The sequence below is a fragment of the Eschrichtius robustus genome, chromosome 4, assembly GCF_028021215.1.
Source record: "Eschrichtius robustus isolate mEscRob2 chromosome 4, mEscRob2.pri, whole genome shotgun sequence".
Taxonomy (NCBI): Eukaryota; Metazoa; Chordata; class Mammalia; order Artiodactyla; family Eschrichtiidae; genus Eschrichtius; species Eschrichtius robustus.
Genome location: NC_090827.1, coordinates 127,922,105 through 127,949,957, shown reverse-complemented (window position 1 = coordinate 127,949,957; position 27,853 = coordinate 127,922,105).

The window sequence follows — 27,853 nt, the reverse complement described above, 5'->3', positions numbered from 1 at the left end:
TCTACTCCATGAACTGATAACTTTTGAGGTGTATCTGATGTTCTCTGCCTCTTTGGGTGGCTGGTTTGTAACAACAGAGTTCTGGCCATGTGACTCCAGACTCAACATTTCCAACTACAGAAGTCTTATTTTCCCAACCCTGTACTTCTCCCAGGCCACATGCAATCTAAATAACTCCATGTTTTTTTGGAATGGAACCCTAGTTACCTCTACATAAAATTATAAAACCATGGTAATCCAAGAAATTTGCTTAAATTCACCTATTTAGCTACTTCCAAATAATGATTCTTTATCTCTTGCACCATGTTTGAAGTCCTTTCTATAGACCTACTAGTGGTTCATAGTTTTCCTTATTTAAGCCTGAGAAAATACAACACCCCTTTAGATTCCCCACTGTCAAGCCAAAGCTACACAGAAGTTTTTAACCCCACTCCAGCCAACAGGTGTGGGAAACATACATTGGCAAAGTCATGGTACAGGATATTCTTCTAGTGTACCTAACATGTTTCCTTCTCATTGCGAAACACCACAGTGTTGACAAGGGAAAGTTTTTTGTGTTCTATTTTTCTATATCATCTCTATTCATAAGTAAGAAAGCCTTATAATTTAGTTATCAATGGCAGAAGTAGTACTAACTTACATTGTGGAAGAATTTCTTGTAATCAGTCATTTGAATATCTGAGCTAATATTATAGTCAGAAAGATTTAGCTCTAAGTACCATTTTACATTTTATTTGTTTGTTTTCACAGTATTAAATTTTATCTTGAATTTAAATTTTGATATTAATTTGACTTATTTTAGTTGTTTACTCTTTTGCTAATAATCAAGTGTATGGCATCTAATGAAACAAAACTTTCTTACTGATAAAATAATTTTAAAACATTTGAATGATTAAACTATTGTCTCAAAATTTAAAAACTAATTTGATGATGTAATATATTATGTTAGTGATATAACTGTCATTCATGCAATTAGAAAATATTTAGCGAGTGAAGGATATTTTGCTAAGCACCAAAAGAGGCGATGACTATATTACAGTGTGAGATGCCAAGTGGTAATCTAGTAGTAATATTTTAATAAATAAATTTAAATCACAGGGAAGTTATTCAGGCCTGAGAAAACAAAATATAATCAGTTATTAAGGCAAGAACTCATCTTTTACACATTATGAATAGTGAGAATTTACATTGAATCACAGTTTAAACAAAGAGCAGATAGTTGGTATTAGAGCTAAGCACTTTGATGGCATATTAAGAGCTGTGACTTGAATTACATAGTCAGTGAAGGTTTTTGAAAATGTGGATGATATGAAAACTTTACTTTAGAAAGAAGGTTCTAGGTTCAGTATTGAAGATGTACTTTAGGTAGGAGAAGACTGTAGGAAGAACCAAGAAATATAAACATAAATTTGTGAGGTTGTAAATATGTACAGATATTTGGGGACATTTGCAAGAGACACTGACAAAGTAGACCTAGCAGAATACACCTTTCATAGGGAATGGCAGGAAATAGTTAAAATGACTCTAGGTTCTCATCCTCCATGGCTGGCAGGACTGTGTTATTAAAAAAAGAGAGAGAGAGAGAGAAGTAGGGAAAAAAATCATACTATGTAAGCTCAGAAAAAAACAAAACAAAACAAAAAACAACTAGTTCCAGTAGTAGTTTTCTGATTGGTTCTTTCCTTCTATTTTTTAAGAAACCATAGTGTGGTCTTCTAAAAATTATATTGATGATCAATATAAGATGAAAAAGTAGCTACATGTAAATCAGTGAAGTTAAGAACACACCCTCACACCATGCACAAAAATAAACTCAAAATGGCTTAAAGACTTAAACGTAAGATATGAAACCATAAAATTCCTAGAAGAGAGCACAAGCAAAACACTCTCTGACATAAATTCTTACCAATGTTTTCTTAGGTCAGTCTTCCAAGGCAATAGAAATAAAAACAAAAATAAACAAATGGAACCTAATCAAACTTATAAGCTTTTGCACAGCAAAGGAAACCAGAAAAAAAAAATGAAAAGACAACCTATGGAATGGGAGAAAATATTTGCAAATGATGCAACAGATAAAGGCTTAATCTACAAAATATACAAACAGCTCATACAAATCAACAATAAATTTAAAAAAAAAAAACCCAACTGAAAAATGGGCAAAAGACCTTAATAGACATTTCTCCAAAGAAGATATACAGATATAGATATACACATGAAAAGATGCTCAACATCATTAATTATTAGAGAAATTCAAATCAAAACTACAATGGGGTACTACGTCACACCAGTCAGAATCGCCATCATTAAAAACTCTACAAATATCAAATGCTGGAGAGGGTATGGAGAAAAGGGAACCCTCCTACACTGTTGGTGGGAATATAGGTTTTACAGCCACTATGGAAAGCAGTATGGAGGTTCCTCAGAAAACTAAAACTAGAATTACCATATGATCCATCAATCCCACTCCTGGGAATATAACTGGACAAAGCTATAATTAAAAAAGATACATGCACCCCTATGTTCATAGCAGCCAGTGCTGTTTACAATAGCCAAAACATGGAAAAAACCTAAATGTCCATCAACAGATGAATGGATAAAGATGTGGTACATATACACAATGGAATACTACTCAGCCATAAAAAAGAATGAAATAATGCCATTTGCAGCAACATGGATGCACGTAGAGATTATCATACTAAGTGAAGTAAGTCTGAAAGAGAAAGACAAATACCATACGATATCACTTATATGTGGAATCTAAAATATGGCACAAATGAACATATCTACAAAACAGAAACAGACTCACAGATGTAGAGAACAGACTTGTGGCTGCCAAGGAGGAGGGGAGAGAGGGAGAGGGATGGGCTGGGAATTTGGGGTGGGTAGATGCAAACTATTACATTTAGAATGGATAAACAACAAGGTCTTAATGTATAGCACAGGGAACTATATCCAATCTCCTGGGAAAAACCATAATGGAAAATATAAAAAAAGAACATCTACATGTGTATAACTGAGTCACTGTGCTGCACAGCAGAGATTGGCACAACATGATAAATCAACTACACTTCAATTTAAAAAATGTAAAAAAAAAAGAAGATGAAAATGTGATTTTAATGGGAATTTAAGATGAAAGTGTCTTTAACACACATGGGATGAAGTTGCACCTTAGGTATCAGTGTTCCCTTCTCTCAAGGCCAGAGTGCTTTATTGGCTATGGCCATTAAGGACAGGCTGTGACTGGTGCTGAGATCATCCAGAGGTGATACAGCAACCTCTGTGGGCACTTGCATCTCAAAAAAGCAAAGCTCCATAGGCCTCAGGTTTCAGAAGATAGATTTTCCTTCTCAACCAAGATCCTGTTACCAGTAACTAATTTCCCTTGTATGAACTTTTCTAGAATAATTTCAAATGGGATTAATCCCATCCCCAAGGCAAATCCCATATTATAATGTTCTTGCATAATTTCTGGGACTAGAGGAATTTAAACTCTATACTATATTCTATAATACAGTATAATATATTGTTATCAATATATCCTGGGCTAGTCATTTTTAAATAACCCTATGCATAAGGCAAAAATATTCAAGATCATTTCACTTTTTTTAACCCCTAGTGTCAAGTTGTTTTTCTTGCTATTATTATTTGTTTTTAGTACTAAGTCTCAAATTTGTGATTCATATAAAAACTATTTCAACGATACACTCAAATGCTCAAGAATAAGCAATTATTTAATTATGCATTACCTAAAGAGCTGAAAGCTATGTGCCAGATTTGCATAAATCAGGAGAAACATACTGCTAGACTTCATTTCCCAAGGCAGGGATCTGTGTTTCTGTGGGATTTGAAGATAACTAAGCTTGGAAATAAGTTTTTAACAGAAGCTAAAGAATTTTTTTATTAGATGTTATGCCTAAGACCTAAGGAGATAACTTTGATCCTGGTCAGACATAAAGTGCATATGATATTGGCAAAAGTCCTCAGAAACTGCAGTGTGGTCACATACAAATGAGATTCAATTGTGTCTAACAGTGTTATGCTTGGCATTGGAACTTACACACCCCATGAAAGATTCCTTCAGAATCCAAATCACTGAATGTCAAAGCAAAGAGTGGCTACAATGCATGCACTGAATTTATAATACCAGTTTACAGAGGGAAAACATACTACATATTTGCATGATAGAAAAATTAGTACTTCGCCCAGGAGTGGTAGAACAGTGGCATAGAGAAACAAAAATGACCAGTTCAACATAGGAAAGTTGCATTGTTAATGCTGATTTATAATCAAGGTTGTTTATTAAGTAATGGTTGACTTAACCACACCTAAGGGGAATTGTGAAATTTATAAAACTAATAAGAAAAATAGACAATTATGATAGTTTATCAAAAAAGGGATCAATTAATGAATCCCCATCTGAGACAGGAATGGTATTTATGTGATAGAAATCAGAAATCCTATTGACTGGTGATAATCAGGTTCTCTGATTCTCTACAGAGATCTCTAAAATGCAATCTCTGTCTTAGTTTTGTAGTTCCAACTATTACTTAATTTCCATCATGCCAAAATTGATCATCAACGGAATCACTGTTAATATTTTAGCTACGTATCCCAAATTATTGTTCTAAACCCAGGGAATTAATGAGAATTTCACACTTATTTTAGTGAGGATTATTTGTGCCCAATTTTTATAGCAAGGGGGAAAAAAAAACCACTGAGAATGAAGAACTTGTCACATTCCTCATATTACCAGAGTCAAAGATTCTAACATTGCATACCATTTTTTACCTGTCCTCAACAACTCAAGATGAGAAGAACTATACTGCTTGAATCTTAGGTATCCCCAAACAAGAATGAGCCTGAAAAATTCTTCAGTCTTGTTAGAGGAATTGCATTCCCTGCAGTATAATTGTGAGAAGTGTGCTGGGGTGGGGGAATATGTTTTTACCAGACTGAAAATATGACAGGATCAGTATTTGTTCATATGTAAGAGTTTTCAGCCTTCTTCACCAGGTTTGTTCCTAATATATTTTATGCTTCAAAATCATAACAGTAAGCATAAAAAATAGGTATATAAAGACAATATTTTTCAGGATCTTTCTTGTTGTTGGAATCCAGATAATGGACTATGTAGAAGAGAAAAACAAAAACTCAGGGATACTAAATGGAGTGGGATCAGTGTAGAGGTAAAATAAAAAGACTAGGGAGAGTTGGGGAAATTGCCTGATCTTTCATAAACAACTGAACACTATGCTGGGAAGATGTTTTCAATTAGGCTCTGTATACATACTATTCACTGATACATAAATACACTCAGTGATGATGAAAGATTACTGGCCAAATTAAAGTGCAGAGACAAGTTTCTCCTGTATTTAAGCATTTCCACTTAATCACCTGAATGATCCGGACTGGAAGAAGTTCCAAAGTGATATGCCCTAATAATATTAGTGATATAAATTATAGTCCATATCTTAATGGCCCATTTTTTTCAGATCTATAATACAATATTGTGGTGGTTATACAATAATTTGTCCAAAATGGTCACCTTTAAAGACATTTGGACTTCAAAAATTCACTATTGTCTTAATTGGAATATAATCACTAACTTTAAGATGATAAGAGCTAAATGTTTATCATGAAAGTATTCCATGTTTCTAACTTCATTTCTATATGAGTTATAAATTCTCTTGTTAGTCAGAAAACAGTCTGATTGCACTTATCTTATTTGCAATGGGTCCATAATAAATTGCTGACCACAACAGATTACTTTCTAAAAATAAATTAAAATGGGAACATTTTTCTGTCACAATTTATATGCTAAAATTCTTTTCCAATGACTTATGACTAATGGACTTGTTTTCAAAGTGTCCATATTTGTCAATATTTTCAAATATCGGTATCCATGGTACTTAGAATTTACATGGTTACATAATTACTATGTATCAATATATAACAACTTTACATCCAAACTGGGGAAGGGCTTAATGGTGCTGGTTCAATTGGTCAAATACAATAAAATTTCAAAAGCCAGGGTAATGTGGAAGAAAAAAGTCAAGAAAAAATCCCAGCTAATATCCATATCAAGATTTAAATTGATTGGAGATTGCTGCAAGATGGCAGAGTAGGAGGTCTCTGAGCTCACCTACCCTCGTGCAGAGACCAAAATTACAATTATTTACAAGAGCAACTATTGATGAGAAAGACTGGAATCTACCAAAAAAAGATCTTCTATAACTAAAGATATAAAGAAGAAACCACAAGGAGATGGGTAGGAGGAGAGGAGTCACAGTATAATCAAGACCTATATACCTCTGGGTGGGTGACCAACTAACAGGAGAATAATTACAGTTGAAAAGGTTCTCCCCAAAGAGCGAGGGGTCTGAGACCGGCATCAGGCTCCCCAGCCCAGGAGTCCTGCACCAGGAAGATGAGACCCCAGAATGTTTGACTTTGAAGGCCAACAGGGCTTTCTTTCAGGAGACCCAGAGGGCTGTGGGAAATAGAGACTCCACTTTTAAAGGGTGCACACAAAATTTCACATGCTATGGGACGGAGGGCAGAAGCAGTAGTTTGAAAGGAGACTTTCTCAGACCCCTTTGCTTATCTTAAAGAGTCTCTTGGAGAGGTAGGAGGGAACTGGAGCTCACCCTGGGGACATAGACACTGGTGGCAGTCATTTTGGGGAGCTTGTTCTACCACATGGACACTGGTGCTGGCAAGAATCAATATGGACTCTTCTCTCTAGCTTATTAGCCTTGGGACTCAGCCCCACTACTGCCCACCAGCCTGTCGGTACCAATACTGGTAGGCCTGGGGCCAAGCAACTAGCTGGGCAGGGACACAGCCCCACCCACCGGCAGGCAGGCTGCCTTAGGAACCCTTGAGCCCACAGCCACCCCTGGACATAGCTCTGTCCAGCAGAGGGCCCAGGACCTGGCTGCACACACCGGTGAGCAGGCACCAGCTAAGGATCTCCTAGGCCCCAGCTTTACCCATCAGTGAGGTGGCTCTAGCCTTAGGCCCAGCCTCACACGCAAGTAGGCAGGCACCAGCCCCAGAATCCACTAGCCATAGCCCCCCTCAACTTGGGGCAGACACAAGCCTCAAGACCACCACAGCCCTGCAGCCTATGATGGCAGGACACAGCACATGCACCAGCAGGCAGGCACCAGCCACAGGGCATTCTGGGCTCCAGCCCTGCCCATCAGCAGGCCAAGAAAAGCCTGAGATACACTGGACTCCTCAGCCAGCCACCCTGAGATCCAACTCCACTCAACAGAAGGCCACTAACAACTTTGGGACACCCCAGAATCCATAGCTGGTGATGTCCAGAACCAGCCCCATCCACTAGCAGGCTGACACTATATCTGGAAACCCTGGCCCTGCAACCACCCACCCCAGAACCCAGCTCTGCCCACCAGTGAGTCAGCACTAGCTCTGGATTCCCCTGGGGTCCTACACCAGCGGCCTCATGACCCATCTCTGCCAAACAGAAAATTGCAGCCTCTGTACAAGGCAAGGCCTGGCAGCCATGAAGACCAGGGGCTAGCCATGTCTGCCAGACCATCCACAGTAGTCAGCTTGTCACAATAGAAGGACCCATGCAGCCTGCATAGGGGTTACCCCAGAGCATATAGCTCTGGTGACAAGAGGGGAGTATGCTGCTGGGATGCATAGGGCATCTCCTGCACAAGGTCACTACTCAAAAGTCAGGGAATGTAACCAACCTACCAGATACATATAAATAAAACAGAAAATTAGGCAAAACGATGCAACAGAGGAACACGTTCCAATCTATGGAATATAATAAAACCCCAGAAGAAGAACTAAATGGAGATAAGCAATCTACCTGACAAAAGTTCAAGGTAATGATCATAAAGATGATAAAGTGAGAAGCTTAACAATGAGATAAAGGATATAAAGAAGAATCAGATATGAATAAAATAACTGCAATGAAAAAATAAACTATGAGGCCAACGTCAGAGTAAGACCAAAACCAGACAAAGATATCACAAAAATAGAAAATTACACATCAATATCACTGGTGAATATAAATGCAAAAACCCTCAACAATATATTAGCAAATTTAACTCAACAAAATATTAAAAGGATCATACACCATGATTAGTCAGATTTATCCCAGGGATGCAAGGAAGGTTTAATATCTACAAATCAATCAATGTGATACACATTACAAAGTTAAGAATTAAAACCATATGATTATCTCACAGATTCAGAAAAAGCTTTTGACAAGATTCAACATCAAATTATGATTAAAAACTCTGCCCAAAGTGGGTATAGGGAAAACGTACCTCAGCATAATAAAGGCATTTTATGACAAAATTCACAGCTAACATCATACTTAATGGTGAAAAGCTGAAAGCCTTTCCGCTAAGATCAGGAACGTGACAAGGATGCCTACACTCACTAATTTTATTCAACATAGTATTGGAAGTCCTTGCCACAGCAATCAGACAACTAAAGTAAATAAAAGGAATCCAAATTGGAAGTGAAGAAGTAAAAGTGTCACTGTTTGCAGATGGTATGATGCAATACATAGAAAATCCTAAATATGCCACCAAAAAACTACTACAGTTCATCAATGAATTCAGTAAAGTTTCAGGATATAAAATTAATATACAGAAATCTGTTGCATTTCTGTACATGAACAACAAACTATCAGAAAGAGAAATTAAGAAAACAATCCCACTTACAATTTCATCAAAAAGAATAAAATACTTAGGGATAAATCTAAACAAGGAGGTAAAAGACCTGTACTCATAAAACTGTAAGACAATGATGAAAGAAATTGAAGATGACACAAAAAGTTGGAAAGATACACCCCGTTCATGAATCGTAAGAATTATTATTGTTAAAATGACCATACTACCCAAGGCCGTCTACAGATTAAATGCAATAAAAAAACAATGTCATTTTCACAGAAATATAACTAATAATTTTAAAATTTGTATGGGAAGACAAAACACTCTGAATATCCAAAACTATCTTGAGAAATACAAACAGAACTGGAGGAATCACACTCCCAGGCTTCAGACTGTACTACAAATCTACAATAATCAAAACAGTATGGTACTGACACAAAAACAGACACACAGATCAATGGAAAAGAATAGAGAGCTCAGAAATAAACCTATGCACATATGGTCAATTAATCTATGACAAGGGAGGCAATAACATACAATGGGGAAAAGTCAGTTTTTTCAACAAGTGGTGGTAGGAAAACTGGACAGCAATATGTAAAAGAATGAGATTAGAATATTTGTTAAACCATATTTGAAAAAAAAACTGACCCAGCAATCCCACTACTGGGCATATACCCTGAGAAAACTATAATTCAAAAAGAGTCATGTACCACAATGTTCATTGCAGCTCTATTTACAATAGCCAGGACATGGTAGCAACCTAAGTGTCCAGCGACAGATGAATGGATAAAGAAGATGCAGCACATATATACAATGGAATATTACTCAGCCATAAAAAGAAACGAAATTGAGTTATTTGTAGTGAGGTGGATGGACCTAGAGACTGTCATACAGAGTGAAGTAATCAGAAAGAGAAAAATAAATACCGTATGCTAACACATATATATGAAATCTAAAAAAAAAAAAAAAAAATGGTTCTGAAGAACCTAGGGGGAATAAAGATGCAGACGTAGAGAATGGACTTGAGGACATGGGGAGGGGGAAGGGTAAGCTGGGACGAAGTGAGAGAGTGGCATGGACTTATGTATACTATCAAATGTAAAATAGATAGCTAGTGGGAAGCAGCCACATAGCACAGGGAGATCAGCTCGGTGCTTTGTGACCACCTAGAGGGGTGGGATAGGGAGGGTGGGAGGGAGACGTAAGAGGGAGGAGATATGGGGATATACGTATATGTATAGCTGATTCACTTTGTTATAAAGCAGAAACTAACACACCATTGTGAAGCAATTATACTCCAATAAAGATGTTAAAAAAAAAAATAGAATAAAACCCTAAATGTAAGATCAGAAACCATAAAACTCCTAGAAGAAAACATAGGCAGAACACACTTTGATATAAATTGTAGCAATATATTTTTGGATCTGTCTCCCAAGGCAAAGAAAATAAAAGCAAAAATAAACAAATGGGACCTAATTAAACTTAAAAGCTTTTACACAGCAAAGGAAACCACTGTCTTTTCATTATGTAGATGAAAAGACAATCTACTCAATGGGAGAAAATACTTACAAATGATATGACTGACAAGGGGTTAATATCCAAAATATATAAAAAGTTCATACAACTCTATACCAGAAAAACAAACAACTCAGTTAAAAAATGGGCAAAAGTCCTGAAAAGACATTTCTCCAAAGAAGACTTACAGATGGCCAACAGGCACATGAAGAGATACTCGACATCACTAATCATCAAAACCACAATAAGAGAACACCTCACACCTGTCAGAATGGCTATCAGAAAAAATAACAAATGTTGGCAAGGGTGGGTAGAAAGGGAACCCTTGTACACTACTGGTGGGAATGTAAATTGGTGCAGCCATTGTGGAAAACACTATAGAGTTTTCTCAAAAAACTAAAAATAGAACTACCATATGATCCAGCAATTCCACTCCTGGCTATATATGCAAAGAAAACAAAAACACTAATTCAAAGAGATATATGCACCCCCATGTTCATGGAAGCAATATTTATAATGGGCAAGATATGGTTGCAACCTAAGTGTCCATCAACAGATGAATGGTTATAGATGATAAGGTGTATATTTAGCATAGTAGTATTCATACCATATATAAATACTACTCAGCCAAAATAAAGAATGAAATTTTGCCATCTGTAACAACATGGATGGACTTGGAGGGTATTATGCTTAACGAAATTAGACAGAGAGAGACAAATACTCTATGTTATCATTTATATTTGGAATCTAAAAAGTAAAACAAATGCATTAATATAATAAAACAGAAACAGACTCACAGACATAGAGAACAAACTAGTGGTTACCAGTAGGGAGAAGGAAGGGGGGGAGGGGCAGGATAGGAGTAGGGGATCAAGAGGTACAAACTAATATGTATAAAGTAGATAAGCTACAAAGATATACTGTATAGCACAGGTAACACAGCCAATATTTTATAATAACTTTAAATGGAGTATAACTATAAAAATTTTGAATCACTATGTTGTACACCTGAAACTAACACAATTTTGTAAATAAACTATACATCAATAAAAAATAAATTAAAAATTAAAGATGAAAATTGATTTAATATAAATATTTTTATTTAAAGTACATCCAAATCTAGGAAGGTATTTACCATTCCACATGTGTCTTGCAGAAATATAAGGATAAAAAACCCTACTAGTTTGATAACATCATGCAAATTGTACTACCTCCATGTGGACAAGGCAAGCCTATAGTTATTGAATTGATATAGTCAGGAAACAATAACACTGATGATACTATTTTTGAGCGTTGGTAGTGTAAATGTAAATTTACATAAATAAGGTTAGTTTTCTGGATAGTTTTTTGCCTTTGTAACTAATTTGTAAACATTTTCCTATATTTTTCTATAACTGATACTCCATATTAATAAATAATTTAATAATCTGTAATTAAGTGGTGATACCAACATATCATTTTTCTCTGCATGAAAGAATCAAGATCGTAATTTATGGACTGTTAATATTTTAAAAATTCCACGAATGATATAAACATCAGTAGGTAGAGGAGATAATCTATTCAGGAATAACAATAGTATGGATTAAAATTAAATTGTCTTCTCACTGTGAAAGGATGCTCACAGGATTTAATATCATCATGCATAATAAGAGAAAACAAGTTTATGTATTTTATTATTCTACTTATTTTAATTAAAATAGTAAAGCATATTATGATATATTGGCTTATATTTTTCCAGTTAAGTATTACTATTTGATGTTAGTACATTACCAAATATGTTTTTCCATCAAGTCTCCAATCATGTAAACATAAAACAGTTCCAAGGCTGGTTCTGTTTCTACTTAGACTACTACTCAGAATTCTTCCATGACTTTTTTTTCATAGCGTTCATATTCCTAAACCACTACTTTCAGTCTTCTTCTCATGCGTTTTTACACTCTTCTTGGGTGAAATAATCCATAATTATGGCTTCAGTTAAAATCTATATGGTTAGGCCAAACCACTTCCTAGAGACCCAGATCTATTTTATTTTCCCTTGTAAACTATTAGAAAGCTTATTATTTACAATCTCAAATCTGAAGTTACCATCCTCCCCATCAAAATTGCCCAGCAATCTACATTCCTATTATGGTGAATAGCAATAGAGCTTATAGTTTTATCAAAGACCTTAAGAATGGACCACAAAATATCCTTTTTAAAAATTCTCTTCCTTCCTCTGAATATAATGTTAATTTTATTAAGCTATCTAACCTCCTCACCTTGTCCATGTGCTTTAGGGGAAGCTGGCCCCAGCTCCATACCCCAGTCCTGATTGATCTAACTCAATCACATTATGGAAATATGAAGCACATTAGTAAATGAGGCATGAGGAAAACTCTGTTGAGGTGTTTCTAGATGTGGTGTCTAAAAATGTTGAGTTTCTATAGCATAAAGATAAACTTCTAAAGTTAAAAAAAACCTGGGCATTTAATGACATTACTAAGACACTGAACTAACAAGAGACCTACCATACATTGGGACATATTACATGCGTTGTCACTCTGAGTCTTATTTTTTATGTCATTATGAGGGATATTTTTTGCTAAGGTTAACTGAAAGCACCATGATATAAATGGTCATGGCAGATAAAGTAGGAGTTATCCTCCAAACCAACTTAAAAGCATTCTCCCATTGCTTTCAGAGGTACATTCTATGTATCATTTGAATGAGCTATTTCCTCTTTGCCAAAATCTGTGCTACTTTAGTTAAGTTTTTAAGAGAAGCTTCCTGGTATTATTGAAACAGCCTCTGAAATACATGGGCCTAACTATTATAGCCTACATCTTTTTCCCAAAAAAATTTCAGGCTACTTAATATGACGAACTTCTTGAGTCTATCAAACATTTAAAAAAATATTACTAATGCTTAGTATAGTCCTAGAAAATAAGACATCCAGTTTCTTGAATGAACAAACGACTATGCAAGAAAGTGTGTTAAACTCTATGAAGAAAGATTGATTTTCATCCCTTAGCTTTAATGGTAATAGGTAATTGAGTGTTTCTTCTATTGTGCAAATACTTTCATGGTACTCAAGAAAACTGTTTTAATATTTGTATTTTGCTTATATCCAAGAGTAATCTAAATCCTTAAAGGGTAAACCAGGTACAGTAGAAAGCAAGATGAACTTTCCATAAAGATCCTATATTTAATTTATGGATCATCTTCTAATTAGATATACAGTGTTCAACTATGGACTTAAACAGTTTAAACCCAGTCTCCATATATGTATAATAATGATAATTACACCATATATTGTGTTATATGAGAATAAAATGAGATGAATTATATTGACTTCTCTGAAAATGCTTAAGGACTATAAAACTGTTATTAATAGTAAAAATTCTAATATAGAAAAAAATCAATGTAAATTGCCAGAAAATCCTGTGTCAGTCAATGATATAATCATTTGACGTAACCTCAATCATTTGAGGTACATATAAAGAAAAGTAAGAAAATGAGGATTTGTATTGATCAGATGCAACTGTACTGATCAGACTCAACTTTTAAAAGCCATCTCTCACAATTCTGTGGACTACCTCCTCTTCTCCCCAAGCACAAATGAAGTATTTGATTTTATAAAGTGCTAAACTATAAAGAGGTTGTTTGGTAATATTCAGAATTGTATTATAAGGAGATCAGATAAATTTCTATCATCTTTCTCCTGGGAAGTCATGAATCAGTAATAAACTCACTTCTACAGAAAATAACAAATTATTGTTTAAAGGTTAGTTCTTCTGAGGCCCATGAATCATATATGAGGTATCATAATAAAAGCAGTAACACTGATACAGTTGAACACATATTGATAAAATTATTACACAATGTAGCTCAAAATACACAGGGCTTTGTGAGGTATGTGCTAGAGACTTAACTCAGGGAATGAAAAAACAAGCCCCTTCAGCTTGAGAAACATTACATGTTGTGCATCACATTTCATCAAGCTCCTACTGAAGAGAATTTGAAAGTTGTACAGCTAGAGTCAGGACTACCTCAGAATGGATTATAGAAAGTTGGAAAAGTATTGAATGACTTCTTTATATAATAATTCAAATATATGTGTTTAAAAATTTAAAAGAGATTTGAAAGTAGAGAGTGTACTAAAATTGATAAAACATAGAAAAAGAGAAAAAATAATAAGTATAGTAAGAAACAGGAAAAATGGAAAAACAGGAAAAATGGAAACAGACAAGTGGAATGTTGAATGAAAAGCTATATATGATGATAAAGCATCAAAAAGCAAGGAAGGGAGGAAGAAAATCTGTGTAGTAAAATTATAGACCAGAAGGCTGGAGAGGAGTCTATGCTCATGACAAAATAGATTTAAAAACTAAACTTCCAGAATGTCAGTGGAGAAGGAATAGGGCCATGTCAACCAGGGCCACTGTGTGGTTGGACAGGTTGTACTCTGCACAGGGTCCTTTAGATGGGAGTGGCTTGTCAAACAAGTGTGGGGGCCACTTGGTAATTAGTTCTGCCCAAAGAAGGGCCTTTATCTAATACACCTAGAAAAGAGTACTTCTTTTTCTTTTCCTCCTTCTACCGATTCTTCGCACAAAGGCATCGTATGTGCTTGATGCAGCATCCCACCCCCCCACAAAAAACCCATAAGAATAAGGTTACAGGAGAGAGTGAAACAATGTTTAAAAGTCAGAAAGTCTGATTATGATCAGAACTTTGAGATAACATGTATTATTTTGTGGTATGGGTCACAGGACAGATGACTTAAGTAGTGGAGTCAATAATTAATGAAGGTAGCAGCCAGATTGGAAATTGACAGAATGTGCAAGGGATCTGTTCCATGTATACGGAAGGTGAATTTAGTCACTATTTTTATGTGGAGATTATAGTGAGGAGTCCTCGACACATAAGTTTCCAATAAAACTAGTCAGGCAATAATACTTAAGGAAGGGAGAGAGAGAAACTTTGTAGGTAATGACATGTAAATGATATGTGAATGAAAGCTGAAAGGATATATTAAAACACAAGATGTAAATTAAAGGGTAGATTTTGAAGCCATCTGCATCAATGTTGTGATAAACTACCTAACACAAACCTGACAAATTTTGATTAAATAATTGACTGATTTTCTTTTCATTATTTCATTTACAAAAAAATTTTTCTGAGGTCTTGTTATATATGAGGCATCTAATAGTTCTGTAGAAATATATAAATTAGGACCTTAAAATGCCATTGGGTAGATACATATCATACATACATAAGTTTGTTAAATCTCTAGTAGAGAATCCACCAAGGATTTGCAACACAATATCATTCTGAGATTTAACTCAAAGTATATTTGGCTTTAATATGTATTTATTAAAATCAGTATGACTAATAATGAGCACTATTGTTGAATTACGATAAATCATAGTTTAAATGGTCCTAAGGGTGTAATGTGTATCATGTTCATTACAGGCTTAAAAAACAATATGTTTTTGAGATGGTCTGGCACCTTCTAACATTTTCAACCTAGTTTCTGTGAGTAAATGTAGCTTTAAGTTTGAAATCATTACTTATGAATCACTGATTTTTAACTGAAATATAAATTAGGGACCACCTACAATGACTTTAGAACATTCCAAGAGTATGAAACTCTATGAGGAAATACATAATGATTCATGTAATAATTAATGTCTGCATGAAACCCCACATATTTATTCTAAGAAAAAATTATATTTTGTACACTATACTTGTACATTGATTTAACATAAGTATTTAATAAAATATCATTCCATTCAATCATAGTGATGGTTTTCAATAATGTTAATAGATTAGAAACAGAGAAAATGGAAAATGCATCCAAAATATGCAAAAGTACCTCAATGGTACCACAGGTTTTATCATCTATGAAGTCTTTGCCTTTCCACATGACCATCATATCATGCTGTATAAGCACAAATATGAATGAATATAGAGAGATTCTGTCTAGAAAAGATTTAATGACTTGGTAGCATCTCTTATCTAAGAGTGGAATAGACAGAAAATTTCGCTGATGAGACCTTGCTGAGTTGATGGACAATAAGAAGTTTTTACCCAGCTTGTAAAAATACTGCAAACCATTTCTCTCCAGAAATATATGAGAATTCATACTAAAGATGAGTACTATATTCATCTCTGTTTTCAAAGTAGGAAGTATGCACGTGCCACTAAGGTAAAATTTCTCTAGTTCATCCTTGGAAAAGTTGATTTTATTGAATGTTTGAAGTTTTTTCAGCTTTTTATTTCTTTGATGATAATATTCACATTCTTAAGTAATTTCTATACTATATGTTTAAAATCAAATTGTATTGAAGTAGATGAGAACAAAAGAGATACAAATCTCCTCTTGAACAACGTGCCAGAATGATCTAGAAGTCTATTTGTAGTTTTATTTGTTTGCTTGCTTGCTTTTTGTTTTAACAAGTTACCTATTGTACAGACTGGGAATTAGGATCTATTTTAATTGTAGCATTGTAATTCTGCCTTAAGAATGGGTTGGTTTATCTAAATTTCACATCAATCCCACTGGTAATTTACTTATCTCTTAAAGATTTCAACAATACCAAAAAGTCAAAAATTTGAAGTAAGTAAAAAAATTGTTTGTACTTCCTTAAACCGTTTGTAAGCACTGACAAATTTTCTTTTTGCAACATGTTAACTGAATCTTATTTTGAAAAATATACTCTCTAAGCATAATAGCTTTTCTGAGATAACATTGTGCATTGATTTTAAACTGCTAACAATATGCTTTCACATTAACAATGTTTGATTCAATTGCAAGTAAGATTCAAAGTCTAAGATGTTTTATTCTGCCCATTTAATGTCTGCCAACTAGAAACTTTTACTTTAATGATGATGAATGGACAAAGGCTCAACTATAAATTTTAAATAAGTATGTTGTATTATATGCAGAATAAAAGGCATGGTTTAGAATAAGCTGAGAGTACATATTGATGGATAAGATAACTAAATTCACTTATACAAAATAGTAATAATCTGTCAAAATTATGCAAACTATGTTGAATTCGTGAGAAAAAAAGTTAGTTGTCAAGCTGAGTAATAGATATATATCTGTTTTAGAATAAATTTCATTGTTCATCTATAAAACATTTCATGATATTTGATTTCTTGCCTGTACTGATGCTTAAAACAAAAAGGTATCTTGATAATCAGCATTCTTCTTCAAAATATATAAACATGACAATATTCTAGAACTTGATCATTTAAAAAATTTACATATTGCCATTATTTTCAAAACTTCAAGTCAAAAATATTTCTGAATAAAGTAATGAAATAAAGATATTTCCATGACATCTACTTTCTGAAATTAGCTGAACATAACAAAAATAACATAATTAATCTCTAAGGTACACATGTGTTTTGAAACAAATAAGGTAGGGTCTCTGAGAAACACATATTTCTACAGATCTTACCTCTCATGTAAAATTCTTTAGAAGCCATATAGTACAACCACTGATTTATTACATGAAATAGCATGTAAAATTGTTCTTCTAAGCCATCTCAGTAGTAACTTACACATTGATATATAAGAATAGAGTCATATCAAAATAACTAGCCAGGCAAATCTGCCTTGTTTACAGTGACAGGAAAGCAGAAACCATTCTAAATTTCTTTCCACTACTGGAATGGCTGGGGATAAAAGGTGGTGAAAAACTAAACCAAACCAAAACAACTTTATTCAACTAGCATGAAGAAGTGTTTCAAAGATAGGTTTTACTAAATTGAATAGTTATTGCCTTAGAACAATATGAATACCATGATGAGTTCAGTAACTAAGGACTGCACAATGACTTTAATGACATTAGATGGGTTAATCACAAGAACAGATAATTAAATTATTAGTTCAGCTTGCAAAGTAGAACATAGGGAGTTTTATAACCACCAGAGTGCCTTGAGGTCTGAATAAAACACTCATTTTTGTGATCCTTCTGGTACCTGACTTGAAATATGAAGTGACTTAATGATTTCACTAGATTGCATGTATGAAATTGACTCTCTGATTACAGATTACAAAGAGTACAGATCCAAGAACTTACTATTTGGGAGGATTTGTGTTACTCAGAGTTCTTAAACTCTCTAGCCCTGTGTCCACTGAGCCCAATTTGTCAGAAGAAGCAGTACTTCCCTTGAATGAAGAAGCCCGTATCTTTCTTTAATAATGAATAATTCTTTCACCTAAGAAAGCTTCTCCTCATGTCCCATTCCCCATTGCCTCTAGGCCTATTATTAGAATCAGATATCATCCTGCCTTTGGGAGAGGTACAAATACAAGGAAGATTAAAAATACAAACAAACTCTGAGGATGCTAGAAATAAAAGAGAGAATATTTTAATTTTACACTGGAGTAAATTTTAAAAATCAGTGCCATTGTCCACAATCTGGATTCAGTGGACCACTTAGAACACCAGAATGTGGTTTCAATTGTTCAGTCTTTACTTGATTAGTTAACTGGAACATGGCCTAAAAGAAGACAGAAATTAGAGAAAAAAAATAATTAGAGGAAACAAAAGATTTGGGGATATAGCCACCTGTGCCCAAATTATGCTTGAGGAGAGAGCCCAAAAGATACCAAAATCATCAAATTCTTGAAGAACATATTAATAAGGGGGACTATATATATATATATATATATATATATATATATATATATATATGTTATTTTCATATATATATATACATATATATGTTATTTTCTATGGGTTTGTGATGCTGCTGGGAGATTGTGTTATTAAAATATGCTCCCAGATTTTAGTAGGAAGAGATGATTTGGGGAAACAGAGACCACATACTTGTACTACAGCACCAAAAGCAGTGGACTCCAAAAGAGGCAGAAGTGGTTAATCAGAAGGATTATATTAGAAAGAATCTTTAATGTTGCTTAATTGTGCACAGGGTCTCTGGAGTGAAATAAATGGGCAGCTCACTTGGTATTCTTTTAATTCGTATAACTAAAATTATTTCAGCCATGTTAACAGAAGTCTAACCTGGGAATCAAAGACTGGAGATACACATAGAATTAAATGAGTTCACATATTTCAGGATCTGTTGAAAGAAGTAAATGTCTGGTATATTACTTGAAACTGTATCTTACAATATACTTGCAAGCATATTCTAAGTTTCCTTTTATATTCTAGATTTATATAAATAAACAGTAAAAAATTACGTAAATAGTTCACAGGTTGGGCACTCATCTAGAATGAATTATGCTCTCAAACACAGAATACAACAATAAACTTAGTTCCAGAGTTTCTCCCTGATTCTCCTGGGCTATGTAGTCCAAGTTTCACCTGGGAAAGAATAACCTAACTACTTTACAGAAGTGTCAAAAAGCTGTCAAGGTTGAAGTGGGTATAATGTATTTCTACCTTATTTTGTGATCCAGGATAAAGTAACTGAAGTGAATTAAAACATTACGGTATTTTTATGCAAAGCAGAATGAGAGTCAAGTACAAGGCTCTGGAAAAAATAAATAGTATTAGCAAAAATAGCTCTTTTGTCAGAAGGTAAGTTATCTTCCTCCTCACACTCAGAGCAAGAGAGGAGTAGAGGATACCCATTTTGAGAGGTAGGTTCTATATCCAAGTAGTATATATATAGGAAGTTCTCAGGTCAATAGAAAAATAGAGTGCAGCCAGTAGTGATCTTAAATTGTGTTGCTTATGGAAGTGTTTTTCATACTGAGGGTAGTAAACTGTTAGTGAGTATAAAAACAGTTATTTGATCCTGCCAAATATTTTTGCATGGAATTACTGTAGTGGATTAAAATTGAATAGAATAAATTGAAATAGAATCACTGTGATACACATGATATTTTAAATCTTAATTGGGATGTTAGACATAAACTGTATTATTAATTGTAATTATGAAAAAATAAGAGCTTTTTCCCCTAGACTGTGAAAGCAATTCCTATTGTGTTTCACAAAGGTAATTTTGAATTCTTGAATTTAAAGTATTACGCTGCATATGTTAGTTTGGTTCCAGAAGTAAATAGTGACAACTAATCAATAAAAATAAATGAATATTGATATTGTAAGACTTTTACAATATTTTATAGCATCCTTAAAACAAGATAGATATTGCATTTAAGGAATCAATATGGTGATATGGAAATTATAAGGCTAATATCCTGTACTTGAAATTCTTAGTGTGATGAATAGTTGTTAAATATTTATTCCTTGATGATTTGCTCCCTTGATTAGTTTGCAAAAGTTATTCCACTTTAAAAAATGAGCAACACGGAATTATTGATTTCCTTTACATTGGACTATACAGACGTTCCCTAATTTTTTTGCTGGGTATGCAAAAAAGAGAAAAAGATCATCTAGAAAAAAAATAGAAAGAAGCTGAACGTTAGCTTATTCTGTGTCATAAATTTTGAGGTGGTAGAGGATAAAAGAACGAGGGAGGAAGATGCTGGTGGTCTTTAATGTTCAATTATTTGACATTTAACATCTTAACATCCTGCTCTTTGGTTTAACTATACATTTGTAAATATATAACGTGTCTTCTATGCCTTGGACAACTCTCATCCTTTTTCTATTGTCTTCCACATGAAAATATGCAATGTTTGCTGCCTTTAAAGTACTTAAAATTATAGAAAGAGACTCAAAGGAGATATTTTGTAGACTCTTATATAATAGAAATATCACTGAAGATCACGAAGTCCTCTTGACTGTGTGCTCCTTTAGGACACAGACTACAGAAAAGACTCCAGTTTTTCCTATGATCCTCAATGTTCAATATTCTTTCCTTTTGTCCACAAATAAAAGGGAAAAATAAGTTAAATAAATCTAATATGCCTAAATCATTCAATTTTCAAGAATAAGTACAATTTTGTTTTAATTACATAAAAGAAAGAGGATAACAATGGACAGAGGCTTAGGGAAGTTGTGAGGAATTCCAGCAGAAGCCCTGAGAAGAGAACAGAGGTGTGACCTTAAATATACCTTAGTCTTCACTGAATGCTCCTTTGTTTCCAGTCCCTGAGGTACAATACAAACATCTTGGGATTTTTAACAAACAAATTGAAATTTTAGCTTGAGAAAGGATCAAACTGATTTGGAAAAGGAGAAAAACTATTTGCAATTTCTTATCCAAGTTAATCTACTAGCTGAAAACTCAGATGGTACCAAAAAATAGACAAAGAAAAGGAAAGAAAGCAAAAAAGAAAGAAAGAAGAATTTCCTTTACAATGGTAAAAAGACTTGACACATCTTAAGTTCTTAAAAAACAATCTCAAGATATTTAAGAAGAAAGAAAAATTGTTCTCATGTTTAAAAAATGTAAGAGTCCAAATGAATCTTAATTCTAATAATTTACCCTGTTTATTTTCTTCTTTAGTCAGAAACTTTTTTCTGAAAATTTATCTATATAACACTTATTTTGTATTTCTAATTTTTATTTCCAGGCTTCAATATTCTATCTTAAACTTATTAATATATTGAAGCTGCAATACTTCAAAGCAATTCTGATGCTAACTAGTTAGTGTAGAATCCACTAGTTAAGGGCACTAGTCCCCAGAAAGACTGCCCTCAGTTCAGATGTCAGCTGCAAGTTTGAGGATCCCCAGGCCACATGCTATTCTAACCAAATGGCTACAAAAGCAGGAGGATTCCATCCCCTTAGTTTCAACAATTCACTAGAAAGACACAGAACTCAGGAAAGTACTCTACTGGTGATCACGGTTTTATTATAAAGGATACACATCAGAATCAAGCAAATGAAGACACATAGGGCACAACTTGGGAGGGTTCTAAACAAATTGCTTCTGTACCCTCTCTCCATGTAATCAGGATACATTCCAAAACTGAGAACTTGAGGGAAAACTGGAATTGTGGATACCCTTTTATTTTTTTTAATGCTTTTTAAAAAAGTTTTTCTTTCATTTTTTTGGCCGCACCTGGCATGTGGGATCTTAATTCCCAGACCAGGGATCAAACCCATGCCCCCTGCAGTGGAAGCCCAGAGTCCTAACAACTGGACCACCAGGGAATTCCATGGATAACCTTTCCTTTTGAGAGAAGATAAACCACTAGTTTTGTAGGAAATTGGTTTTAACGTAGCTATTCCTGATGGGGTAGGAGCTCCATTCCTCAGATGATAATTTTCAGTTAAGCCACAGAAGACCCCTTTTCAATTTACTGTACGATCCTATTTGTTGCCACAGTTAACATAATAGAAGTTTATTTATTTCTCAAATAAAGTCAAACCAGCACCTTAGAGGTGCATTGCTTCATGAAGCCATTCAGCAACCTAGGTTGATGAGAGCTTTGACCTCTTCAATGTGTGGCTTCCACTGTAGCTCTGGGTATTGACATCCAGCTGGCCAATGGATTTGAGACAGAGTTCAAGATTAAGAGCCAGATTTAGAAGTGTTGTGTATTATGTATGTCAACTTTTCATCAGTCAGGAACAACAAAGTGGCTTTGGTAAAGAGGAAGCTAGTCTCTGTGAATTACTTACCTGACTCTACATAACTTATTACCCCTAAAGTAAGCAGCTTGAAAACATAAATATTTATTATCTCACAGTTTCTGTGGGTCAAGAATCTGGGACCAGCTTAACTGGGTTCTCTGGCTCAAGGTCTTTCATGAGGCTTCAATTAACTTGTCAGCCAGGACTACAATCGTCTCAAGCCTCCTTTAGGGGAGATCCATTTTCAGGTCATGATATTCCCTCCTGTGCACACTCACATGGACCTCTCCAAAAGGTTGTTTCAAGACTGGGTATCTGGCTTTCTCAAGTAAAAGCAATGTAAGAGACAGCTAGAGACACTAACTTAGAAGGAGGAAGCCATAATCTTTATATAATTTAACTTCAGATGTAAAATCCCATCACTTCTGCCATTTTATATTCATTAGAAGCTTGTTAATATGTCTAGCCCACAATCAACAAGAGGGGATTACACATGCTCTGAAATGTATGAGTTTTGGATAAGTGTTATAGAGCTCCTGCTATGTATGTAGCAATGAGGAAGATGATGTGAATAAGGAAGAAGGATAAGGAGGGGAGGAAAAGGAGGAGATGGAGAAGAAGAAATTATAAAATAGCATGAATAACAGAGAATGAGAATTAAGTTCTCATTAAATGTAAATTTTTTGTTTTGTTTAGGTTTTGCAGTTTCCAGAAGTCAATTGTAATCTTTGAGGCTTTGCCATACTTTGTCACAATAAAAATAAGATATATTATAACAATTCCAACAATTTCATATTGATTACAAAGAAGCCATCCACATAAAGTATATCACCCAACATAATTTCCTAATCTAAATGACAAGAAATAGGTAAATAGACATGATAATTAGTTCAGAAAAGTGAGAAACTATTTACATATATGAAAATATATTGGTTAAAATTGTTCTAAAAAGGTGACACAAATGAAAGAAAAAAATTTTATTGTAATGCTATATAAAACTCACTTAAAATTCACTTTATTGTGAATAAGCAATAAGGTCAGACAAAATCATAAGTGAGAACTTTGCTTCAAAACTCATTGGTAAACTGACCAAAACTCATTGTTTAGTTCACGAGATTGTAAATCAATTTCACTGATAATAAAGACCAATGTATTTTACCCAGAACCCCAATAAACAATTTTTTTTTTCATGCAAGTGCTTTGCTTATATTTTTCTTTAATTAATAATGAGTATATTGGGCTTCCCTGGTGGCGCAGTGGTTAAGAATCCGCCTGCCAATGCAGGGGACACGGGTTCGAGCCCTGGTCTGGGAAGATCCCACATGCCGCGGAGCAACTAAGCCTGTGAGCCACAACTACTGAGCCTGCGCGTCTGGAGCCTGTGCTCCGCAACAAGAGAGGCCCGCGCACCGCGATGAAGAGTGGCCCCCGCTTGCCGCAACTAGAGAAAGCCCTCGCACAGAAACGAAGACCCAACACAGCCATAAATAAATAAATTAATTAATTAATAATAATAAAAAATAATGAGTATATTTAAAAGGAGACACATGTTTTTAATGATATACTTGCATTTTCTGAAGGATCTCAACTATATTTGTTTCATAACTCAAAAATGTAAACATACAGGCATTAATTAATGGATTTTTCTTGTGACTTTAGTACAACGTTGCAAAAAGAAAAGAGGAGAAGATCCATGAGTTATGAGGCAACATTTTGAGTAGACAAAAAGTTTGGCTGCATAGTGAATATGATTTATGAGATGCAGGAAAAACTTTCCCCCAAAGTACAAACTTTATCAAACAATTACAATGCAGACAATTCTACTCCAAGTTATGCATGGATTTCTAAATTTCCTTTTAAAATACAAAGATACTATGTAAGCATAACTTTACAACATTTTAAGTCAATCTACTTGTAGTTAGTGGCATGCTAGTAAATGTTTAACAATTAGCTATCCAGGGAACAAAAACAGCTCCAAAATTCTGAATTGTAACATTTGTCAACTTCTGTAGTGTAAATATTCTTGGTTAGTTTCAAAATACTAACATGACCTCACTGAATGCAGAGTTGGGAAGAAATGCGAAGTAGCACACCATTACATAGCAGTTCCACCACAAAAATACAATATATGTATATATCCTCAAGAATATAGATAATAATAAAATGTAAAATAATTGGGAAGTGATGAGTGCTAAGTCTTTATTTTGCTTTTAATATAAGTAATTTAATTGTAACTTTATAATTTAGGTTTTGACAATGGCTATCTTCAATAATCATGCAAAATTTCTAAAAATTTAGCAATCCACTCACCTGAGCAAGTATGGGCCAACTCCAGCTAACTACTGACTGTAGCACATTTTGAGATGTTCATTTATAATAGGGGGCAGAGGAGAATTTAAGGGGACAATGACACCAGATCTGTGAAATCAGGAGAAAGGGGCAAAAAGGGGGATTATTCCATTGATAATAATAAGGTGAGCAGAAGTGAGCTGTCTGTTTGGAATATTTCATAGAATTGCCTAACATGGCAACTTGGGAGGGTCACTACTTGCAGTGGTAATCTAAAAAAGCCATTCTTATATAAACTGATTTTAGCCTTTTAATCTAATGGAATAAATTTTCACATATTGAGGTATGGGAAAGTCATTCTGGTTTATACATGACTTAACTTGAACTTTAGGCTAACCAAAATAGCCTGCTTATAGCCTATTAAACATCATTGTACATCTGCTTTAACCATTAGAAAAAAATAAAAATAAAAATGGAGTATCTGTGCTTCAGGCATACAAAATGGAGTGAGATGGCATTGTGGATGTGGTTTCAGAAACATTCCTGCATCACTGGGAACTTGAATTTTCTGAACTGTATGAGACAAGATACCATCAGCCGTTCTTAAAACAGTACCTGCTAGCAGCTGCCAGCTACAACATTATGGTCTCAACGTCTCCCCTTGTAACTATGCAAACATTTTGGACCCCAATCAATCCTTGCTTAACAAGCACCTTTACTTCTTGACAGCTCCAGTTATAATTCTTGACAAGTAACTTGTGTAATTTTGTGGGTTTTGCCTTTATAAGCCTCCTCCGTTTTGTAGTCTGGCAGAACATAACACGGGTGATTCTTGAGCCTGTCTCCTGGGCTATAGTCCTCAGTTTGGCTCAAACAAAACTCTTTTCTATTCTATTATAGTTGTTTATTGATTACTTCTGTCAACAAATCCATCAATCCATTAATTAAAATTTATAGGAAATTTTGTAGGAATTACTGTATGATATCACTTATGTGTGGTATCTAAAAAATACAACAAACTAGAGAATAAAACAAAAAAGAAGCAGACTCATAGAGAACAAACTAGTGGTTACCAGTGGGGAGAGGGGAGGGGAGAGAGGCAATATAGGAGTAGAGAATTTTAAAAAAGTGTTATTATGGGATTATATGAAATCATATGTGTGAAACTTCTGAAAATTGTAAAGCACTATAGAATTTAAAGAATCTTTCATTCAATAAAAAGTTTAAAGTAAAATAAAATAATAAAAAAACAAACAAAAAATTATAGTAAATTTGATATAGGAACGTTATTAATCCTCAAATTTACCTACATTTTCCAATTGCTCTTTACTATTAAACAACATCAACCACATCTCAAGACATCCCCGACTTCCTATCCATAAACCTCCATTGACTTATCAGTGTATGCAAATTAACAATATCCATAATATATATCTCATTTATATCTCTTGATTATATTTCTATTATATTTTTGTCTAAAGCTAAATAACAAGGTTAGATTGATTTAAGCTGAAAGCTTGCAGATATGGTTTTGTGTTATAAATACAAATTTATAATATGAATGTAGTTCTTGGAAAACTCAGGTGATCAATAGACTTTTCGTTAATGGTTTGTTTTTTTTTTTTTACAGTATATTACCATCATTCACAAATTCTCTTAATTTAAAATTTGACAGAGTCAAATAATAAACTTTTTAAGATCTGAACAAGTGTTTTGAACTTTGTGCTCAAATGTATTGTAGAGAAAATAATCGTGGAATAAAACTAATTTGGTCCCACTTCCATTTAGAGTTGAAATAATTATATTTCAATATATAATTATATACAATGTAAAAATATTAAATTATTTGTAATTATTAATATTCAAGTAAAATTTTTAAAAAAATATGTTGAAGGATGAAATTAATGTTCATATTTCCTTGAGAGCTGGTCATTTTGCAAATTTTACCTTACTGATGACTCAGCCTTTCAGCAAACTACTGCACTCAATAGTTTGCATTCATCTCTGCAGTTTGAGAGGAAGTTCACAGGTTATTCATTTATCTCTGCACCTTTGGTCTCTTTTTCTCTGATATTTGCACCTCTTATTTGGTTCTATTTCTTGGTATTTTGCCATATCTATTTTAGAGTTATAAAAAGAAAAAAATATATATTATATATATGAAGGAGAAATATGAATAATTCCATGTCAACCATGCGTCAACTGCTTTTAGTTTAAGTTAATGAATTCCACTTATATGTCAAATCCTTATCCTTATGAGGTGAATTGTACATATAGCTCTGTAGGAATTCCCTACTTAGAAGACAAATATGCATCTCTAGTTCAACAAGTACGAAACTGAATTCAGCTTTCCACCTAACCTAATCGTTCATCATTTCTTATTGAGCTCAGAACTTTGCTGAAATATATTTAAATTTAGCTCCAATGCCCTATCCCATGTCTGTAAGGAAGTTTCATTACTGTATTTATACAAAGTAGTATATATTTTCATTGTTATCTTTCTAACGGAAATCTAATTACCTGTTACCATTGAGCTTCCAATCTGATCTCATTTCACTCTGATCTCAACTGTTTTCCCTGGAGGTGTCCTAATCCCTGAGCCGTCTAAGTACCCTGATATTGGAAAACAGTCCACTTCTTTAATTTCCTCCAAATTCCAATTGAATATATACATATATATTTAATTTTTATAAATTTAAAATGCATTTGAAAAATCTTATATTCAAAAACTAAAAGAAAGAATATAGTTGGTCATATTGCTTGAATTGATTGTCAGCCACTTGTATTTTAGAAAATCTAATTTTTTAGTATTCTCAGAAGGCTCCAACTTCATACTTGCAAACATTTCTTAAGCTCTTTTTATTAACCAGGAGCTAGTCTAAATGCTGGGCAGGCATCTCTTGCTTAATTATTACAGTAAAACATTAAAGCAC